General features: G+C 39.8%; 1 protein-coding gene across 7 annotated transcripts in view; it reads right to left on the bottom strand.

Annotated features, from left to right (window-relative positions):
- Nucleotides 1-23,037, bottom strand: part of foxp1b (forkhead box P1b) — a 409,787-nt gene that overhangs the window by 270,134 nt on the left and 116,616 nt on the right. Inside the window, exon 1 of one of the 7 annotated variants that reach the window (XM_049479472.1) lies at nt 2,745-2,873. The exons of the other annotated variants lie outside the window; for them this stretch is intronic. The gene's annotated coding sequence lies outside the window, so the exon portion shown is untranslated. Of the gene's footprint in view, nt 1-2,744; nt 2,874-23,037 lie in introns of those variants that run through there. 7 annotated transcript variants of the gene reach the window in all.

Raw genomic sequence — 23,037 nt, 5'->3', positions numbered from 1 at the left:
ATTTTACTAAATTAAGCAATGACCAATGCATCAATAATGGCACCTATGTTCACACAAAGTACACTGTGGTAGATGAAGGAAAGAGTATACCTCACCAAAGTTATTGTTCATTAAAATGTCATAATCCATTAAAGGGCATTGCATTACATTACATTACATTACATTACATTACATTTGGCAGACACTTTTGTCCAAAGCGACTTACAATAATGAAGTACAAAAGTAATAGAAGTTAAAGGTAAAACATTTTAAGATAGGGCTTAAAGGAGGTCGAAGGAAAATAAGGGGATAGAGGAGTGAAGGAGGGGTAGAATAAATGCATAAATGCATTACTATGTTGTGTCTAGTATGTATGTGTCTAGTTAAAAAAAAAAAAAAACTATCATTACAGGCCTACAAATGATCCTTTAAAATATGTAGCTGCAAATATTCTATATGAACAAAAGTTCTGCAATGTAGTTATGCAATGTTATCTTCAGTCTAACACATAAGCCACAAACTAGTATATTTGTCCTAAACTAAAACTCAATACAACAGTAGATGCCACATCAGCTTTTGGATAAAGTGCAACAATCTGATTTGTTAGCCTGTTTGTTACAGACTAGCCATTAGCCAATTTGTTAGCCTCAAGCTAACATGCTAGCTACAAGCTAACACATCAAATCTGATCTAACCACTAGCCACAAGCTCCTAGCTTAGCCTAGAGGTAAAACACTAGCCAAGAGTCAATATATAATAATAATATGCCAATGCTAACACCATAGCTAATATTAAAGAACAGCACTAACTGTATAACTGTATTAGCCTATGAGTTAATATATTAGCCCACTGCTAACTCACCAGCTACAGGCTAACAATTTAAACCAGTGCTAAAGCATACAAACCAATCAGATTCTATTACTGTCAAACACTCAATAACTTCTTACTCACTATATTTCCTATCAGATCCCGTTATTAATCTACCTCTCTATTTCTACCTCACACTCTGTACATCTCTCTCTACCTCACTTTCTGTCCCTCACACTCTCTCTACCTCACTTTCTGTACATCTCTCTTTACCTCACTTTCTGTACATCTCTCTTTACCTCACTTTCTGTACATCTCTCTTTACCTCACTTTCTGTACATCTCTCTTTACCTCACTCTCCCTCTTTATCTCACTTTATATACCTCACTCTCTCTTTATACCTCACTTTCTGTCCCTCACTCTCTCTATACCTCACTTTTTGTACCTTACTCTCTCTCTACCTCACTTTATGAAACTCACTCTCCCTCTCTACCTCACTCTTTCTCTCTACCTTATTTTATATTTCTCACTTTCCCTTTCTACCTCACTCTCTCTTTATACCCCTCTCTCCACCTCTCTTTTTTATACCACTCTCTCTGCCGCACTCTCCCTACCACTCTTACTCTGTACCCCTCTCTTTCTCTCCCTCTCACACTTTTTACCTCACTCTCTCTACCTCACTCTTTACTTCACTTTCTATCAACGTCACTCTAGCTTTACATCAATGCCTCTCAACCTCACTCTCTCGACATTCTCACTCTACCTCTCTCTGTCTACACAACTTTCTCTTCCGCACGTTTTATCTTCCTCTCTTTCTCTTTCTACCTCACTTGATGTACCACACTCTCCCTCTCTACCTCACTTTATGTAACTCACTCTCTCTTTACACCCCTCTCTCCACCTCTCTTTTTTATACACCTCTCTCCACCACACTCTCCCTACCACTCTTACTCTCTACCTCACTCTGGCTTTACCGCTCTCTCTCTCTCTCTTTACTTCACTTTCTATCAACCTCACTCTAGCTTTACCTCAATGCCTCTCTACCTCACTTTCTCTCTACCTCTCTGTCTACATACTTCTCTCTCTCTACCTCACTATCTCTACCTCCATTCTTTACTTCTCTATCTCTCTACCTACCTCACTTTCTCTACCTCACTCTCTCTACCTACCTCACTCTCTCTCCTCACTCTCTCTCCTCACTGTCTCTACCTCCGTTCTTTACTTCTCTATCTCTCTACCTACCTCACTTTCTCTACCTCTCTCTCCACTCTTTACTTCACTTTCTATCAACCTCACTCTAGCTTTACCTCAATGCCTCTATAACTCACTGTCTCTCTATCTCTCTGTCTACATACTTCTCTCTCTCTACCTCACTCTCTCTACCTACCTCACTCTCTCTCCTCACTGTCTCTACCTCCATTCTTTACTTCACTATCTCTCTAACTACCTCACTTTCTCTACCTCACTCTCTCTACCTACCTCACTCTCTCTCCTCACTGTCTCTACCTCCGTTCTTTACTTCACTATCCCTCTATACATCTTTCACTACCTCACTTTCTGTACCTCTACACCATCTCTCTCTCTCTACCTCTCTATCCCTCTAAACACTGTTTCTCTTCCTCTCTCTCTACCTCTCTGATGAACTATTAATAACAGTAATCCACACATTCCATCTTCCTGCTCACAATGACACAGAACAAACAGACCACTGGAGAGAGGGAGAGAGAGAGACGGAAGACAGTAGAGAGACACATTTTCGCCCATAATCACAGTGTTAGATAAAGTGAGCACCACAAACACACACACACACACAAGGCAGTCACATTAGTTTTACTATACGCTCCCTGTCCCAACTTCACACAGAGAGAGAGAGAGAGAGAGAGAGAGAGAGAGAGAGAGAGAGAGAGAGAGAGAGAGATGAAAAGAGAGAGAGAGAGATGAAGGCTGCAGTAACTCACCCATGTACGTGGGCCGTATCTTATGACTCAAACACTCCTCAGTTCAGCTGCTCCAGAAACTCTCTCTAACCTTCACACTCCCGGCTCACTGTGGCACCGGAGCAGAGGTGAGAGTGTGTGAACAGCAGACCTACCCGTACTCTCACTCACTCAATCTCTCTCTCTCTCTCTCTCTCTCTCTCTCTCTCTCTCTCTCTTCACAGGGACTGGAGGTATGTGGTCTAAACACAACAAAAGCCAGAGCCAGAGCCTGAGATTAAATATGCAGGAAGAGGGCCCCCCTTTGCATAAACACAAACACTCAGCAAATGAAGCGCTGGCACAGCTCGCCATGCCGCTGCCGCCGCCACTGCTGCCACTACCGCCACTGCCGCTGCCGGGACTCTTCTTACCTGGCCCTGCCCCTGACCCGCCACAATCAATCAGACGCCACACTACCAATAACACTCCGATTCCACAACCTGCACTCAAAATTAATCACACTGCACAAAAACACAGGTAAAAAAATCTATATTGTATTTTACTTGTTCGGTCAAACACCCACCTAATTATTCCCTCGCTCAACAATCACGCAATAATTCATTCATTCATTCATTCATTCTTTTATTCATTCAGTTGTTCACTCACTCACCCAACAACTCACTCAATATCTCATTCACTCACTCACTCATCAACTCAACAACTCAATAGCTCATTCGTTCATTAATTCATTAATTCATGCATGCATTCAATCATTCATTCATTCACTCACCCACCCAACAAATCACCCAACAGCTCACTCACCCATTCAATAGCTCCTTCATTCATTCATTTATTCATTCATATGTTCCCACAGCCACCTTATAACCTACTCACTCAATTACTCATTCATTCATTCATTCATTCATTCATCCATCCACCAAATATGTCACTTATTTATTAATTTATTCACTTTTTCACTCATTCATCCCCCAGATAACTCAATCACCCAACACATTATTTTTTTATTTACTTGTTCACTTACTCCCCCACCAAGTTACTCACACTTTAAAACTCATTTACTGACCTGTTCACTCAGTCACCCAATGATTCACTCATTCATTCATTCACTTACTCCCCCACCCAATAACTAATTCATTCATGAAATAATAATTCATTCATTCATTCATTCATTCACTTACTCCCCCACCCAATAACTAATTCATTCATGAAATAATAATTCATTCATTCATTCACTTACCTGTTCACTCACTCAGTCACCCAGTAACTCATTCGTTCATTCACTTACTCCACTACCCAATAACTAATTTATTTATTAAATAATAATCCATTCATTCATTCATTTATTCATTCAATCATTCATTCACCTGTTCACTCACTCAGCCACCCAATACCTCACTCATTTACTCACTTACAATATTGAATCGTCATTAGTTTTGTAATTAATGTTACTGTAGTTATCATCATTTATTGATGATTTAATGCTTTGCTAACATTGCTGACATTACACTCTCACTAATAAAGCTTTCCTAAATATGGAATACTGAAAAAAAGAGAGAAGTGGGAGAGAGATAAAGAGAAAGAGTGTGAGTGGAAGAAAGTGAAATAAAAGGAGAGAAATAGAGTGATAAAGGCAGAGAAGAGAATCAGAGGAGAGAGAGGCAGTAAAACAGAGAGAGAGCATGGGAATAAAAGTTGTTGAGGAAGCGTGAAGAAAAAAACGTGTGAGGGAAAAGAGCTGTCTGGAGGATAAAGTGATGGATAAAGAGAGAGAGAGAGAGAGAGAGAGAGAGAGAGAGAGAGAGATTGGTCCTCCAGAAAATAAACAGGGTGTCTGGTTTCAAAGGCGAGGGGGACACAGGCATTCCATTGTTCAGGCCAATTATCAGAGGAAAATAATAACAACAGATGGTCTCAGAAAGGCCAAAGAAGGAGTGAGCGAGTAAACGAGAGGAGAGGAGAGGAGAGAGAGCTGAAGAGTAGATGATGAAACGTGAGAGTGAAGGAGTATTGGGGGAGGAGGAGGAGGAGGAGGGAGGTCTGACGTTCTGCTTCGTTCACCAGATGTGAATCCTGTAAAGAACAGTTTCCACCACCTTCCAGACCCTCAGCATCACAGCTCATCCCCAGCCCAGTCACATGTGATTAACCCTGTTATCATTTAATGGTCCTATCTTATTAGCTATAACATTATAACCAACTACCTGCACTGTAAAAAAAAAAAAAAAATATATATATATATATATATATATATATATATATATATTAGAGCAATAAGTATTGAAAACCTTTTTTATTCAAATTAACTCATCAAATCAAGTTTTATCATTTCAACTAGAGTTAATGAGTTATCATCAGCCTAAGTCATTTCAATAAAGTAGAAATTAAAATAAAAAGTTAAATAAACTTTAAACTCTGGGTTATAGCTCTATTAATTATCACTAAACTAAAAACCCAACCCTCATTCCTTCACTGTTATTTTACACTGACTGAGCACAGTGTCGCTGTCGTTCCCAGTCTCTATCACTGTGTTATATCATCACTGACAGTTGGCTGTGGAATATTTAGTAGTGAGTAGTAGGGGTGTCACGATTCTCCAAATCCTCGATTCGATTTTATTTCCGATTTTAGGGTCACGATTTGATTCAATTCTCGATTTTCTTTTTTTTTCTTTTTTTTTTTTTTTTACAGCAGAGAGGTCTATGCCAGTTTTAGATTAGTCTATAATCAGCCAGTGGTTTGATTAATCACATTTGCAATATCTTATTTCAAAAGGTGGGCTTGATATAAGTGATGCAAAGTGATACAAGTGATCTGTAATACACCACATTAGACACTAATGGTCAAATTTAAATAATTTAATTAAGATATATATGTAATGCCATCTAGCAATGTAATGTGCAACATAACAAAATAAATAATAAAAAAATACAGGAACAGTCATGTACAAAATAATAGAACAATTAGAGCCTTAACAAACTGAACTCTACCCTACTGTAACAGTTAAACATGAAAAATAAGACTCGGTCCCTGAGAATGAGAAGTTTTTTTTCTTTAATAAAGATATATTATTAACTTTATCTGAGAGAAAGATGCTCCTTAAGGTGCCAAAACTATTAACATATTTGAGGCTAGAAAAAAACTAGTGTGTTGCACCATTTGCGTAGTTTAGAGGGAGGGATCATCAATCATCTTTTTGACTTCGAGACTCGAGACCATGACATGATTTTGATCGATTTCGATAAAATATTGAAATCGTGACACCCCTAATGAGTAGTGAAATTTCACGACTGGACTTGTTGTTGCACAGGTGCTGCATCCTCATCCTGGTACCACAGTGCTGGAGTTCACTGAGCTCCTGAGAGCCTAAGAGCCATTCTTTCATTACTAATGTTTGTAGAAGCTGTCCCAGCATGCCGAGCTGCTGCTTTAATTACACAACTGTGAACACAGAAGAGATTTGAGAGATTCAGGAACACCTGGGCGAATACTTTTGGCAATATAGTCAAAATAGTTTTTGATTTTTAGTAGCTGCTAATACAGAGTCTTGATACAAAACTGTGGCAATGCAGTAAAAAAAAAAAAAAAAAAAAAAGAGCATATCAGTTGCCTCTTCAGGGTTTTTTTTTTTTTTTTTTTTAATGTTAAATTATTCCTAAAACAACGGTAACAAACATTTAATTATCGCAAAATAAACAAGTACTAAATAATCGTATAAATGGTTTCAATTAAAATATGCATCTGTTCTTAAATAAACAAAAAAATTGTGCACCATAAAAACTAATACAGCTATTATTAATCATTTCCACATAATAGACCCCTAATTAAGCACCAATAACACTGATAAACACAGAATAAAGCCTAATGAGTAGTGAATAAATCATTTACAAATGTCTAATTAAGGCTTTATTAAGCAAATAATAAGACATGATTAAGCGCCAAATTTGTGTTTCTTTAAAATAAAGTGTTACCATTTAAGATATTAGATTCTCTGTGATTTTCACTTATAGTGTAGTGTGTACTCAATGCTTTTGTGCATTTTTAGGAGGAATTTTTAGCTGCATATTGTGTATTTTTTTGGCTCTAGACCTGCAGGGCTAAACTGTAGAGTGTGTGTGTATGAGAGGGTGTGTGTGTGAGAGAGAAAACCCAGCCATTCTGCATAAACTGAGGGCTGTGGCACATCGCTGCTCGACTGACAGCTCGTGCGGAAGAGTGTGTGTGTGTGTGTGTGTGTGTGTGTGTGTGTGTAGACCCTCCTCCAGCCTAAAAAACACAACGCATTCTCAAAAAAAGAAGTTTTTGAGACGTCTTCAGACAGTGACATAAAAGATCTGCCCTTTCTTTTTAGATGAGAGAAAAGAAAAGAGGAAGAGAAAAAAAAGAAGTTTTTGTTTCATTAACTCAAGACTAAAGCGTAATTATCTCCCAGTGGACATTAATCACCAGCGCCGGGGTAGAAGAAGAAGTTAAACAGCCTTCCTCCTCCTCACTCATCTACAAAACTCTCCCTCTCTTTCTCCATCTCTCTCTCTCTCTCTCTCTCTTTATTTATTTATTTTTAACGAACAGCTGTTTTTTCTTCTTTATTCTCCACCCATCCCATCCCATCCCATCAAACGGGATTAGCCAATCAAATAACAGGGGTGTATCGTGGGGCATGAGGAACATACAACTTTCAGAATGATCTCTGGAGCTTTAAACAGAGAGAGTAATTCAGCCTTTATACTCTCACACTTCTCAGGAAAGAGGTTTACTCGCTTTTCCTTGCTTCTTCAATCTCCCTCTCTCTCTCTCTTTTTCAATCTCTATCTAAATTTCTAAATTTCTTGATCTCTCAATTTTTTATCTCTTACTCTTTCGATCTCTCAATCTTTTGATCTTTCGATCTTTCGATCTCTCAAACTCAATTTTGATCTCTAGATCTCTCGATCTCTTGATTTCTCAATCTTTTAATCTTTTAATATCTCGATTTCTGAATCTTTTGATCTCTAACAATCTTTCGATTTCTCGATCTCTCAATCTTTTGATCTTCATTCTTTCGATCTCTCGATTTCACAATCTATTGGTATGTTGGTCTCTCAATCTTTCGATCTCTTAATCTTTCAATTTCTCTCTTGATCTCTCAATCTCCCGATCTCTCAGTCTCTCAACCTATTAATCTCTCGATGACCCAACTAAGGCTGGACAATAAGGCAAAAACATCAATATTTACAATTTATTGATAGTTGATAAAATGTAATTCAATAAATAATACTGATAAAACCAGTATTAAACCCACAGAAAACCATCTAATAACACCGACAACATGCTGTACACCTGTATCTAGAAATAGTGAAGCATCGAAAAACCAGGATCTTTTCTGACCACTGAGTTTTTGTAATCAGTAAAGATTCTATTAATGTAATCGAGTTGATATGATGATTAATTTATAAATGTGGCATAAAAATATTATATATATATATATATATATATATATATATATATATATATATATATATATATATATATATATATATATATATATATTATATTCATATATATATATACACACACACCAGTTCATCCACTATAACGGAGAGGAAATTAAATCACAAACCTACATAAAAGCCCAGTCATGAAAAAAACTATAAATAAAATAAATAAAATGATAAAAATACTGTGATACACCATGAAACAGTCAGAATCATGGAAAATACCATGATATACATTTTTGGTCATACCACCCAACATTAATATATATATGTAAATATATTTCCTTAATAAAGAATCCATTGAAATTGTGCATTTCTTAGTTCATCACAATAATAATAAAAAAACATTATTGTTGTTTTGGAGATGCATGTTTTGTTTTGTTTTTTTTGTTTTGTTTTTTTTATTGGACAGGCTCATGTTGATCTGCTAAAGACCAATTCAAAGTCCAACTCAACCAGAAATGCTTCTCTACTTGTTTTTCTTAAATAATAAACAAACCCACAGCCTCCAAAACTGCTAATGCCATCCATAAACATCATACACATTTTCCAAATATACAAATGTAGACAATAAAGCGATTACGCGGTTCTTCTTCATGTTTCTTCTGAGCTGTGGAGCTCGGGTGCTAAGTGTCCTCGCAGTGAGAGTAATTAGGCATGTAGAGAGACCAAATCAGGTTGAACGCAAACAGAAGGTTTTATAAGTGTGTGTGTGAGAGTGTTTGTGAGAGTGTGTTACAGTTTGAATGGCTAACAACTGCTGGAAGGTGCTCGCGGTGTTTACCACCCTCCTCCACACTTAAACGACAAACTCCCCAAAGGGTTCGGCGAAAAAAAAAATTAAGAACGCGAAGACGGACGAGAAAAAGCTCTCAATTTAATTAGCTTATAAAAATAATTGCCATTAGCACCATGTTGCATTGGGGAAGAGGGGTTGGGAGCTAAACAGAGAGAGAGAGAGAGATAGAGAACGAAAGAAAAAAAGAGAAAGAGAGAGAGAGAGAGAGAGAGAAAAGGACAAAATGTCTCACTTCTGGAACTGGGTGAAGATGGGAGACAAAGACGCAGCGAATAAGTGAGGCTCGCGGGCCAAACGTCCACATTGTGCAGCGACACCGAGGTCGAGTTAATTAGACTATTGTCATTTTAATCAGGCCAGCTTCTCGGCCAGCCGTTCCTCAAAGAGCCAGTGTTCGCTTTAAACGGCACGCTTAAAGCCCCTTTAAGGGGCTCCGAGATGCAGTGTGTGACAGCGAGTGTGTATATACACGAGTGTAAGTGTGTGTACGAGTGTGTGTGTGTTGTGTAAGTGTGTGTAAGTGTGTGCGCCGGTTCTTCCACGGCCTTGCTCCACTAATGAGCCACACCACGGAAACAAAGCCCCCGAAGTATCACCAGCGGAAACCCCTCTCTCCATCTCCCTGCTCAATTCTCTGTTCATCTGAAAATAATTTAAATATCACATAGTGGAAATCACGGGCTTCTCCCTGGCTATCTAATGCTGAATAGCAACCCTTTGATGTTGCCTTTATTACGGCTTTAAAGCGGCATTAAAATTCAGTAATATCATTATATGTGACCATATTTATTACAGGAGCCATCGTTTTAGCTGAAGCAATTCATTGTTTTCAGATGACTATGAATATTTAATTTTGGCAATACATTGTTATGCAAAAAATAAAATATGCAGTCAATTTAGCAGGAGTGGAAAGAAAGAGTGGAAAGAGAGCGGATTAATAAATCCAGAATATGCATCGGAGGAAGAGAAAAATTCCACGGCTGAAATGAAATGGAATGGACCACTTAACACTTAAATTGTCTAAAATAATAAAAAGGACACAAAGGCACTTTAGACAAAGACACACACTCACATATATATATATATACACAGTATAGGTGCTCCAACACCTGGTGTAGAATGGCACATTTTTAATTTTTGGTATATTGTAAAATAATGTCTGTCAGTGTTAGTGCCAGCACCATTGGCAGACAGCTGAACAGCAACGCCAACATCACCAAAGACTGTAATGGTGTTCTACCAGGCATCAAGTCACGACCAACAAATCCCTGTTTGTCATCATGTGTCACATATGTAATCCGGTACGATACAGCATTAAAGAAGTCCTGAAACTAGCAGCTCTAGCTTTACTGAAATTATCATATTTTTTGCACTATAAGGCGCACTTAAAATTATTTAATTTTCTCCAAAATCATCAGAGCTCCTTATAGTCTGACGTTCCTTATGTATGAATTCTATCAGTCAGGTATTACGGAGCAGTAAAGTCACTCCACTGAAGTACAGAGTTATACAGGAGTTTCAGTGAAGTTTCTCCAGCACCAAGACTGGAGCAGTGTAACCATTAGTCGGAAACCTCGCTAAGCGCTAGCTCTTTCGCTGGTCAGATGAGAGTATTATTGGCCTGTAGCATGCTGCTAACCCCGGCTAGCACTGCTGGAGCAGCATTAGCATTACCCGCTAACCATGCTAAGTGCTAGCTCTTTCGCTCTTTCGGTCAGAGGTGAGTATATCATACTGTTCTCTGTGTGTTTACCATGTTAAAACAAGCTACGTGGGACAAACCACTAGCTAATACTGCCGTGGCTTACTGGAACACTTAGGGTTCCTCAGTGCGCTGTTGGAGAGCATTTATTAGCGCTAACTGCGGCTAGCAACTAACGCTAATGCTGCTGCACCCAGCCTTAGTGAAAATCTGTAAATCTAAGCTTACTGTAAATACACAAAAGCACTTTACTCACCCAAATAAACAATAAACAAGAGAAATCTGTGTAGATTAACATCCATATATATATGTGTGTGTGTGTGTGTGTGTAAAAAAAAAAATATATATATATATATATTTATATATATATATATTTTTTTTTTTAAGAATTACAGTTTTGTTTACTTGCTAACTTAGCTTAGCTTTACAGGCAAGACTGCTGGTTTGGAGTGACATGTCTGTCATCTGCTGGTGTTGATCCACTGTGTTTTATTATCAAGTCTAAAGTCAGTGCAGTTTTGTTTTCCCACAAAATCTTACAGCACTTCATATCTTACAGCTTCCCTCTGCTGAAAACAACTTTTATGGAGATGTGGATTTCATTTTCCAGCAGGACTTGGCACACTGCCCACATTGCTAAAAAGTACCAATTGGTCTTATATGATAATTTTCCAAGATACTGACTTTTTATGTGGGTTTTTATTGGCTGTAAGACATAATCATCAACAATAAAAGAAATAAACACTTTTTTTAAATAGATCACTCTGTGTGTTTAATACATCTATATAATATATGAGTTTCACATTTTTAGCTGAATTACTGAAAAAAAAAGTTATGTTTTCAATGCTATTTTTTTTTTTTAGATGCACCTGTATTCTGGTTAACACAAATAAATGATTAGAGGTATAGACATACAGGACAAAGCTCTGTTTTGACAGCTGTAATCTTTGGTTATTTGTAGGAAACTGTGTTTATTTATGTTTTATATCAGTTTGTTTGTTTGTTGACGCATGCATTAATTTCAGAAAAACAGGAACTGTGGTGGTTTGGGTTGCTGGGCGGGCTGACGGAAACCTCAAGTCATGTTTTGAGGCCAGAGACAGTGTTATTTTAAATTCAGCTGCAGAGGAAACCCTTACACTTCCCTCAGCAGAGTTCTGAACACCAGAAGATCTGAAAAAAAAAAACATCATTTTTCACCCCTTTATTCCAGTCCTGATGAAAGGCTAATGTCTCCAGACTAACTCGGGACTTGCCCGTCCCTATTTATCACACTGTTAACAGTTCCACCGGTTTAACACACCCCTCCCAACCCATCAATATTTCAGGGAGTTTTAATATTAATCTGATCAGAAATTAACATCACTCAATTATTCAACGGATACAAATCAATTATTCAATATAAAAGAATGATCAGCTGATGAGAGTCAGGGAGCTGGTCAGCTGAGACCTCCCTGCCGAGCCAAAGACATATTTAACTATGAAATATCCCTCCAGTCTGGCCCTACTGTCATCACTGATACTGATACTGATATGTATCTAACAAAACATATTTTTTTTATTTTATCAAATTAAAACCTCTGGAATATAATCAAGAGGAAGATGGATGATCACAAACCATCAAACCACCAAACTGAACTGCTTGAATTTTTGCACCAGGAGTAAAGCAGCATAAAGTTATCCAAAAGCAGTGTGTAAGACTGGTGGAGGAGAACATGATGCCAAGATGCATGAAATTAAAACTGTGATTAAAAACCAACCAGGGTTATTCCACCAAATATTGATTTCTGAACTATGAATATGATATGAAGACTCTGCATATTTTTATTTTAGTTATTTCATTTATCATTTTCTGCAATAATATATAATAAATGCTCAATATATATGACAATATTTTTATTTGGAATTTGGGAGAAATGTTGTCTGTAGTTTATAGAATAAAACAACAATGTTCATTTTACTCAAACATAAACCTATAAATAGCAGTGCTCTCTTCATTTTTTTTTTTCCAGAGCTGTACATAAAAACAAAGTTGCACCAAATAAACAAGCTCATTTCTTACATATTCCACAACATAATCGTCTCACAAGTTACAGATAGTTCTGCTTTCTGTGTGGCAAAGAGAAAAACTCTACTAGTTGACAGACAAGACAGATGTATTCAGATTTAACACACTTTAGAAACTATAAACTGCAGGTTTAATCTGCTGTTTTGATCTGGTGACTGATTCCATGGTGTTGAAACCACCCAACGTATTTTCATTTTCTATCTACAGCTCGAAAAAGAACATACAGTACTTTCAGTGGGCGTATTGCAGTGTGTTAAAAAATTAGCTTGCACTGAGGAACACGTAATGACCATATCTCTAAACTATATACTATAAAAACTAATGTCATAGTAATATATTTCAATTAGTTTAGATTTGTAAGTATTGTAATATATGAGTGATGTGTATTTGGTCTGTTTTTTTGTTTGTGTCATCTTTTATACAGCATAGAGCTGAAAGATAAATCTTATTTCTATTATTTCTATATACGTTTTTTATAATACAGCTGCACTAATCCTGTGAATAACAAAAAACTGTGGATTGCCTGCAAGCCATGACAGATGCTGCTGATGACACTGCAGACTTTGCTCAAGTAAAATAATGAAGCTGGAGGCAGAGTGAGGTACAGTGTGGTAGATTGAGGTAAAATGAAGAAGAAAGAGGGTAGAGTGAGGTTAAAGTGAGTTAGAGTGAGGGAAGAGCAAGGCAGAATGAGGTAGTGTTGGGTAAAGTGAGGTACAAGGAAGTAGAGTGAGGTGGAATGAAGGAGAGAGATGGTACAATTAGCAAGTGAGGGTAAAATGAGGTAGAACGAGGTAGCGTGAGGTTAGAATGATGTAGAATGAGATGAGAGTGAGGTTAGAATGAGGTAGAATGAGGTACAGTGAGATTAGCATGAGGTAGAGTGAGGTTAGAATGAGCGAGTGAAGTTAGAAAGAGGTAGAATGAGATAGTGAGGTTAGAATAAGGTAGAGTGAGGCTAGAATGAGCGAGTGAAGTTAGAAAGAGGTAGAATGAGATAGTGAAGTTAGAAAGAGGTAGAGTGAGGCTAGAATGAGATAGAGTAAGGTTAGAATGAGGTAGAAAGAGGTAGTGTGAGGTTAGAATGAGAAAAAGGAGTAGAGTGAGGTACATTGTGGTAGTGTGAGATTAGAATGAGGTAGAGTGAGGTTAGAATGAGGTAGAGTGAGGCTAGAATGAGGTAGAGTGAGGCTAGAATGAGGTTAGAATGAGGTAAAATGAGGTAGAGTGAGATTAGAATGAGGTGAAGTGAGATTAGAATGAGGTAGAGTAAGATTAGAATGAGGTAGAATGAGGTAGAGTGAGATTAGAATGAGGTAGAGTGAGGCTAGATTGAGATAGAATGAGGCTAGATTGAGATAGAATGAGATAGAAAAAGGTTAGAATAAGGTAGAATGAGGTAGAGTGAGGTTAGAATGAGATAGAATGAGATAGAAAAAGGTTAGAATAAGGTAGAATGAGGTTAGAATGAGGTAGAGTGAGGTAGAGTGAGGTTAGATTGAGGTAGAATGAGGTAGAGTAAGGTTAGAGTGAGGTAGAGTGAGGTTAGAATAAGGTAGAGTGAGGTAGAATGCGATAGTGTGAGATTAGAATGAGGTAGAGTGAGATTAGAGTGAGGTAGAAGGAGGTAGAGTGAGGTAGAGTGAGATTAGAATCAGGTAGAGTGAGATTAGAATGAGGTAGAGTGAGGTAGAGTACGATTAGAATTAGATAGAATGAGGTAGAAGGAGGTTAGAATAAGGTAGAGTGAGGTTAGGATGAGGTAGAATGAGATAGAGTGAGGTTAGAATGAGGTAAAAAGGAGTAGTGTGAGGCTAGAATGAGGTAGAGTGAGGTAGAGTGAGGTAAAATTAAGGAGAAAGAGGGTAGAGCCCTACTTACAGGATATGCTGCTATATATGTACACAAGTTTATGCATAATGTTCTCTATTTTTATGTATGATATTTAATTAATGCATTAAAATGGTTCTTTAAGTTGCCATGTTTTTATACAGAACCATAATCTTTCATTAAGAACTCCACCCTCATTTTGAAGAATAAGTATATATAATATACGTTTGAATGTATGGCTTTTAAACTGTTTTAGAGAAAAAAGAATGAATGCCACATCTCCATGCACTTTTTCCAGCGTAACCCCCATTCTAAACTCATGTTCCACCACTTCTACTCATGATGTGAGCAGATATTCTGCAGTGCAGTGTGGGGGGAAGAAAGAGGAGATGAATACAGATCTTTCATTCGGATGTAAAGCTGAGACAGATAACCAATTAATCAGGCGGCTGGACAATGACACAAGCTCAATTTAAACAGTGTCCTGCACCAGTTCCCTCTTTCAATTATTCATAGCTTCTCAGAAATCGTGCAGCATATAGAACAGAATTAAAATTTAAAAACTCTGATTCCCCCTAATTACAACTCCTGTTGATACTCACCACACATCACTGATTACTTCAGTAATCTCTCTCTCTCTCTCTCTTTCTCTTAATCTCTCAATCTCTCTCTCTCTCTCAATTTTTTTTTTCAATTTAAAAAAGCTTTATTGGCATGAATTGCAATGAACAACTTTTGCCAAAGCAATGAAACAAGAAGTTAATATACAAAAGGTACAAAAACATAAATAAATACATAACAATACATATACAAATATATTAATTAAGACATCTTACATCTCAATCTCTGTCTCTCTCTGTCTCTCTCTCTCTCCGTCTCTCTCCGTCTCTCTCTCTCCGTCTCTCTCTCTCCGTCTCTCTCTCTCCGTCTCTCTCTCTCCGTCTCTCTCTCTCCGTCTCTCTCTCTCCCTGTCTCTCAATCTCCGTCTCTCTCTCTCCGTCTCTCTCTCTCCGTCTCTCTCTCTCCGTCTCTCTCTCTCCGTCTCTCTCTCTCCGTCTCTCTCTCCGTCTCTCTCTCTCCGTCTCTCTCTCTCCGTCTCTCTCTCTCCGTCTCTCTCTCTCCGTCTCTCTCTCCGTCTCTCTCACCACAGAATACCACACTTTTCCCCAGGTTTTATTGATATTTAAGCACTTCAGGTCCACTTCAGGTTTACGTGCTTTACTTTTTCTCATTAAGTGTTTAATCAGTTTTAAATCTGCTTGCATGTTAAAAGTCAATTTGCTCATCCTAAAAGCTTAGTTCTGCCATTAGCCAGTCAGTGGCGCAGTTTCCCTGATTACTGCTGCCACTTTCGAAGCTCCACAGTTGACTGACATGGCGAGCCACCAACTGCAATTATTACTTTAAGCGCATTTTCCTTACCCCACTAGTTCCACATTGACCCTCCTCCTCTTGTGCCATTAAATACATATAGTTGATTGGCTCTATGCTGGAAGGCGGGGCTTTATCAGTAAACAGATTATATGCAAAACATTAGGAAAAGTTCTGGTCATATTTCCTCCAAAACTGCATATACAAACTGTTTTCCTGATTACCGCGGCCACTTTCGAAGGTCCACAGTTGACTGACATGGCGATCCACCAACTGCAATTATTACCTTAAACGCATTTTCTTTTCCCCACTAGTTTCACATTGACCCTCCTCCTCCTCTTGCGGCCTTAACAAATAGCTGATTGGCTCTATGCTGGAAGGCGGGGCTTTATCAGTAAACAGATTATATGCAAAGCATTAGAGTAAGTCTCGGTCACATTTTCTAAAAAACTGCTTATAAAAACTCTTTTCCTGGTTACTGATGCCACATTCAAAGCTCCACAGTTGACCGACACTGTGCCATATTGACCCTCCTCCTCCTCTTGTGGTGTTAACAACAAGCTGATTGGCTCAAATCAGAGCTAAAATCTCAGATCTGCCATTAGCCAGTCAGTGGCGCAGTTTCTCCAATTACTACTGCCACTTCCTGTCGGCGGCGTGAGCAGTCGCAGCGGCCACTCCGGAAGCAAAACACGGTGCTTTTGTTTGTTTTTCTGTGTAAATAATCCGATCTGAACTCGCAATCATGCAAAAGTTCGCTATGGGAACAACTTATGACCGACAGACCCTGCTAGACCTGCAAAATCAACGAAAATCTGTACTTACAGACGGTCTACGAGCGGAGCTACGCGTGCTAGGCCTGCTAAGATCCGCGGCGTTTCCTGAGCCTGCTAGCCGGAAGAGGTCTCTCTGCAAGCGTTGCGCGAGGAGCCGAAAGCGCGGTAAGAGAGCCGGAGTCCGCGCTAAGCTAATGGCTAACTCCAGCCGGCCAGCGGTTCCATCTCTCCTTCTCTCCAACGTTTGCTCCCTGCCGAACAAGATTGACTATCTCCGGCTCCAGCGGACATCCCAGCGCGAGTTCAGAGACTGCTGTGTGTTCGTTTTCACAGAGACGTGGTTAACGGACTCCACCCCGGACTCCGCGATTGAGGTGAGCGGCATGCTAAGCTACCGCGCGGACCGCGACGCCGGCCTCCCGGGCAAAGTACGTGGAGGTGGGGTGTGTGTTTACATCAACACAGCATGGTGTAACAACGCTGCGCTGATCTCCAGCTACTGCTCGCCGCTGGTGGAGTTTGCTGTAGTCAGAGCCAGGCCATTCTACCTGCCCAGAGAGCTTAGCAGCGTCTACATAATAGCAGTGTATGTAGCACCCAGTGCTAATGCTAATGCTAACGGTGCTAATGCTAACGCTCTGCAAGAACTGTACACTGTTATCTCCAAACTCCAGAACTCACACCCCGACGGACTGTTTATTGTTGCTGGTGATTTCAATCACAGTAATCTGAAGGCTCTGCTGCCCAGCTTTCACCAACATGTGGATTTTCCAACCCGTGGAGCTAACCTGCTCGATTGTGTGTATACTAACATTCCCGGTACGCACAGAGCAGAGCCCCGCCCCCACTACGGCTACTCTGATCATATTTCTGTCATGCTCATCCCAGCATACAGACAGCTCATCAGACGTGCCAAATCAGAGAAGAAGCAAGTTACAACCTGGCCTCCAGGAGCCATCTCTGCTCTTCAGGACTGTTTTGAGCACACTGACTGGGACATGTTCAGAGAAGCTGCTACTTCTGATGACTCCATCAACCTGGAGGAGTACACAGACTCAGTGACTGGCTACATCAGCAAGTGCATTGAGGATGTTACTGTCTCCAAAACCATCACATCCCGCCCCAACCAGAAGCCGTGGATGACTGCAGAGGTGCGTGCGCTGCTGAGATCCTGAGACAAGGCCTTTAAGTCAGGGGACAGGGCTGGCCTCCGAAAAGCTAGAGCCAAGCTCTCCCGGGGGATCAGAGAGGCAAAGCGCACCTACGCAAAGAAAATCCACACCCACTTCCAGGACACTACTGACACTCGGCGCATGTGGCAGGACATCCAGACCATCACCAACTACAAGTCACCCTCCCCTGCTTGTAACAGTGATGCCTCCCTTCCAGATGCACTGAACTCCTTCTACGCAAGGTTCGAAGCACAGAACTACACGACAGCAAGGAAGACTACACCTCCTCTAAACGACCAGGTACTGTGCCTGTCCTCAGCTGATGTGCGGAAAACTCTACTCAGAGTCAACCCACGGAAAGCCCCAGGACCAGACAGCATACCTAGTAGAGTGCTCAGAGGATGTGCAGAACAACTCACGGATGTTCTCACGGACATTTTCAACATCTCTCTGAGTACTGCAATCGTGCCGACGTGCTTCAAGACGACCACCATCGTCCCTGTGCCGAAGAAGTCTCAAGTGTCCTGCCTTAATGACTACCGTCCCATTGCACTTACTCCCATCATCATGAAGTGCTTTGAGAAGCTGGTCATGAGGCACATCAAAAACCAGCTCCCGTCCTCACTGGACCCTCTGCAGTTTGCATATCGTCCAAACAGATCAACAGACGATGCCATCTCTACTGCGCTACACCTGGCTCTCACCCACCTGGACAACAAAGACTGCTATGTTCGAATGCTGTTCATCGACTTCAGTTCAGCATTCAACACCATCATCCCTCAGCATCTGATAGGAAAACTGAGCTTGCTGGGCCTGAACTCCTCCCTCTGCAACTGGGTTTTAGACTTCCTGACTGAGAGACCACAATCAGTCAGGATTGGAAACAACACCTCCAGCACCACCATACTGAGCAACGGCGCCCCCAGGGCTGTGTGCTCAGCCCACTGCTGTTCACTCTGCTGACTCATGACTGTACTGCAAAGTACAGCTCAAACCACATCATCAAGTTCGCTCATGACACAACTGTAGTTGGCCTCATCAGCAAGAACGACGAGTCAGCATACAGAGAGGAGGTGCAGTGGCTGACGGACTGGTGCAGAACCAACAACCTATCTCTTAACGTGGATAAAACCAAGGAGATGGTTGTTGACTTCAGGAGAGCTCCAGGTGTCCACCACCCGCTGAACATCAACGGCTCTGCTGTGGAAATTGTGGATAACACCAAATTCCTCGGTGTTCACATTGCAGAGAACCTCACCTGGTCCCTCAACACCAGCTCCATAACCAAGAAAGCCCAGCAGCGCCTCTACTTCCTGCGGAGACTGAGGAAAGCACATCTCCCACCCCCCATCCTCACCATGTTCTACAGAGGCACTGTAGAAAGCATCCTGAGCACCTGCATTACCGTCTGGTTTGGGAATTGCAACACCTCAGACCATCACTGAGATCTACACCACACGCTGCATCCGCAAAGCCACCAGCATTGTGGACGACCCCACCCATCCCTCAAACGGACTCTTCGCTCTGATGCCGTCCGGCAGAAGATACAGGAGCATCCGAGCCTCCACTACTAGACTCTGCAACAGCTTCATCCACCAGGCAGTCAGACTTCTCAACGCACAGAGACAGAACTGAACACCCACCACTCACCCAACACACTCGCACAAAACTAAACTGTACACCCCGCCCCCCTTTACACTCACAAAGAACTAAACTTCACCCACACACACACCCAGTCAGCACACAGAGGCTGACATGACTTTATTTGCTGCACTCTTAAAAACTATAAACTCTACCTCAGTAACTGCTGTGATTATATATGTTCTATATGTTACAGTATGTCACACATCTCTGCACCTTATCCCAACTATACACTTTATTATACCGTATCGGTACTGCACTGTCCTGTCTTTAAATTGTCTCGTCTTTTGTATTTATTGTATTTATTGTTATTTAGTGTTATAATTTTATAATTTTATGTTGCACTGTCATCACTCCTGCACTTTATGTTGTCTATTGCTTGTGGTTCTATGTTGCACCATGGTTCCGGAGGAACGTAATTTCATCACACTGTGTATCTGTACTCAGATGTAATGACAATAAAAGCCTCTTGACTTGACTTGACTTGACACTTTTGAAGCTCCACAGTTGACTGACATGGTGATCCACTAACTGCAATTATTACCTTACACACCTTTCCCCACTAGTGCCCCATTGACCCTCCTCCTCTTGCGGCAGTAACAAGAAGCTGATTGGCTCTAAACTGGAAGGCGGGGCTTTATCAGTAAACAGATTATATGCAAAACATTAGGAAAAGTCGCGGTCACATTTTCTCTAAACTGTTTCTAAAAACTCTTTTCCTGGTTACTGTTGCCACTTTCAAAGCTCCACAGTTGACCGACATGGTGCCATATTGACCCTCCTCCTCCTCCTCTTGCGGCGTTAACAACAAGCTGATTGGCTCTACACTGGAAGGCGGGGCTTTATCAGTAAACAGATAACATGCAAAACATTAGGAAATGTCCTGGTCATATTTCCTCCAAAACTGCTTATAAAAACTGTTTTCCTGATTACCGCTGCCACTTTCAAAGCTCCACAGCTGACTGACATGGTGCTAGTCTGGAGCCCTGTATTATAAAACTTTCGCCAGGAAATGTAACTCCACTCATCTCTCAGTCACTCAATTTATTCCCCCTTTTTCCTCTTTGTCTTTTTTCTCAATGCTTCCTACCTTCCCTGTCAAACACACACTCTCTCACACACACAAACAAACACACACACACACACACACACACACACACACAGATGAGGGAAGAGTGTGTTTTCTTTGGGTGAGACATGCATTACTGTGTGAGAGAGGAGACTTTAAATAAACAGCTGCCCAGCACGTCCACAATACAACCCATTGTGTTCAAAAGTTGAGAGAAACACTGAGGCCAAAAGTACAGAACTCAGAGCTCTCAGACTGAGAGTTATTAATAAAAATCACTTATTTATTGAAGTGAATCAGGTCAGGTGAGCTGCTGGTGGAACTGAACTAATCCATACAGTAAAAATATAAAACTTCACAGAGAAGATCAGTTCCTGCGGTCATCTATATATATATATATATATATATATATATATATATATATATATATATATGAATATGAGAAAGGTACTATAGGATTAGGGATTGTTTCATTTATAACTACGATAAAATACTTTTTGGTGCTATACACAATCATCTACAAAAAAGCATAAGAGTATACACTTATCAGAAAGAAATCTAGTGTCCGTGGAACATTTTCTGTGCTATATTTTTTTAAATATTCTAAACAGAAACCTATATTATAAGATTTCCATCATAGAAAAGAAGCATTTAAACATTTAAGAGGTTCTGTAAGTTGTATAGGTTTACCTAGCAGCACTTGCTTCCTTTCATAATAGTGCATATTAGGAATATCTTAGAATACGTCTATGTTTTTATGTAATTAATGATCTTTAAATTCTAATCCTTAGAATATATTAAAAGTTAGAGATTTAAAAAACATCCACTATGATCATCCAGACCTATGGACGTTTCTCTGCCTGGCTCTACAGAACCTCTGAAGATATTGTTTTATCAGAGTGTATTTTAGTACTTCGGATTACAATCTATTTACATCATTTCTATACAGTAATTTTGAGTTCAGATGGAATAATAAGCTTTTCTCAATAAATAAAACTCAAAAGGAGAGAACAGTCTAACAGGTTGGGTCAAATCTAAATCAGTTATTTGCTGAAGTTCATCAGGCGACCTACTGGTCAAACTACGGTGGAACCCATACAGAAGAAGATCAGCTCCCAAACCTGTGCTCATTTACCTGTGTCCTTCTAACTGTCTTCTAAGTGACCAATGGAACATTCTGACCACTTTCTTATGGTTTATTTGGGTTTATTTTAATGTAATATAGAGTTAATTGCAGGTAGATACATTCAACTCACAAAATATTTTCTTTAAACACCACTAAACTGCCAGTTACTACAGTGCTATAGTCTATATTCAATTGGTTCTGTGAAATGCACAGTTCTACACAAAACCACTTTCTTCCATTCATAATAGTGCATATAAGGAATACGTCATATTACAAGAGATTTAAAAATAAATTTACTAAGGGAATTTAGACACTGGGACCTTCTTGTGCTTTGTTCTACAGAATTTATCATTGTAAATTTCAGTATTTCTGATCCCATTCTATTTTCATTTCATATTTTTTTTAGTTCTACACAGTAAATCTGAGTTTAAATGGAACAATAAGCCACTATTCTCAATAAATAAAACTCACCAGTATGTAAAGATCAGAGCCAGTAAAGCTGCACGAAGTCAAGCTGCACAAAAAGTGGTGTAAACCAGCCTCCAGTCCTCCTGCCTCGTCCAACTTATCCACACCAACAAATAACACAGCATGCAAAGCAGCTCTGTCAAATTGTTTTGGGGTCATATTTGAATATTTAAATATTTCACTTTAGATGGAGATATTTGCCAGCAATTTCCATACATGTGTGAGCTCCACACTGCCCGATAGCGGTTTGCGCTCCGCCGCCCCCTCCCACCTTCAGCATTTACTCACACACAAATACGTAGCGTGCAATTTACAGCGTTCTCAGATCACAATCACAATCATAGTGAACTGGATATTGTTAAAACCGGTGGTCAGATAAACCTGAACTAAAGTCTTAATGCTGAGACTGAACTGAGCCCACCCACACACGGTGGCACTTCACCAAACTCGACCATGCTGCATGCAATTTACATAAACTAACTGTAACTGTAGTGAGCATCAAAAACAGCTTTCACAACCATTCAGAAGAAAAGTGTTCGCTCACCAATCCATATCACTAAACTCAGGTGTTCCTGAATCACTTCCGTGTATAAATACAGGTGTATAAATAAAAGTAGCAGCTAGACATGCTGGGACTGCTTTAGTGCAAGTGTATTGGATGTGTCTCAGGTCATCGTCATGATGGAAGACCCAGCCAAGTCACTTTAATATTCAATGCTCTTACTGTGGGAAGGAGGTAGTATCTCAAGATTTTGGACAACAACTTATTTCCCACAGTAAGAATATTAAAGATGAAATACTGCTTCTACAAATATTAG

Source organism: Astyanax mexicanus, chromosome 5 (genome assembly GCF_023375975.1).
Source record: "Astyanax mexicanus isolate ESR-SI-001 chromosome 5, AstMex3_surface, whole genome shotgun sequence".
Lineage (NCBI taxonomy): Eukaryota > Metazoa > Chordata > Actinopteri > Characiformes > Acestrorhamphidae > Astyanax > Astyanax mexicanus.
This window is presented reverse-complemented; position numbering and strand designations above follow the sequence as displayed.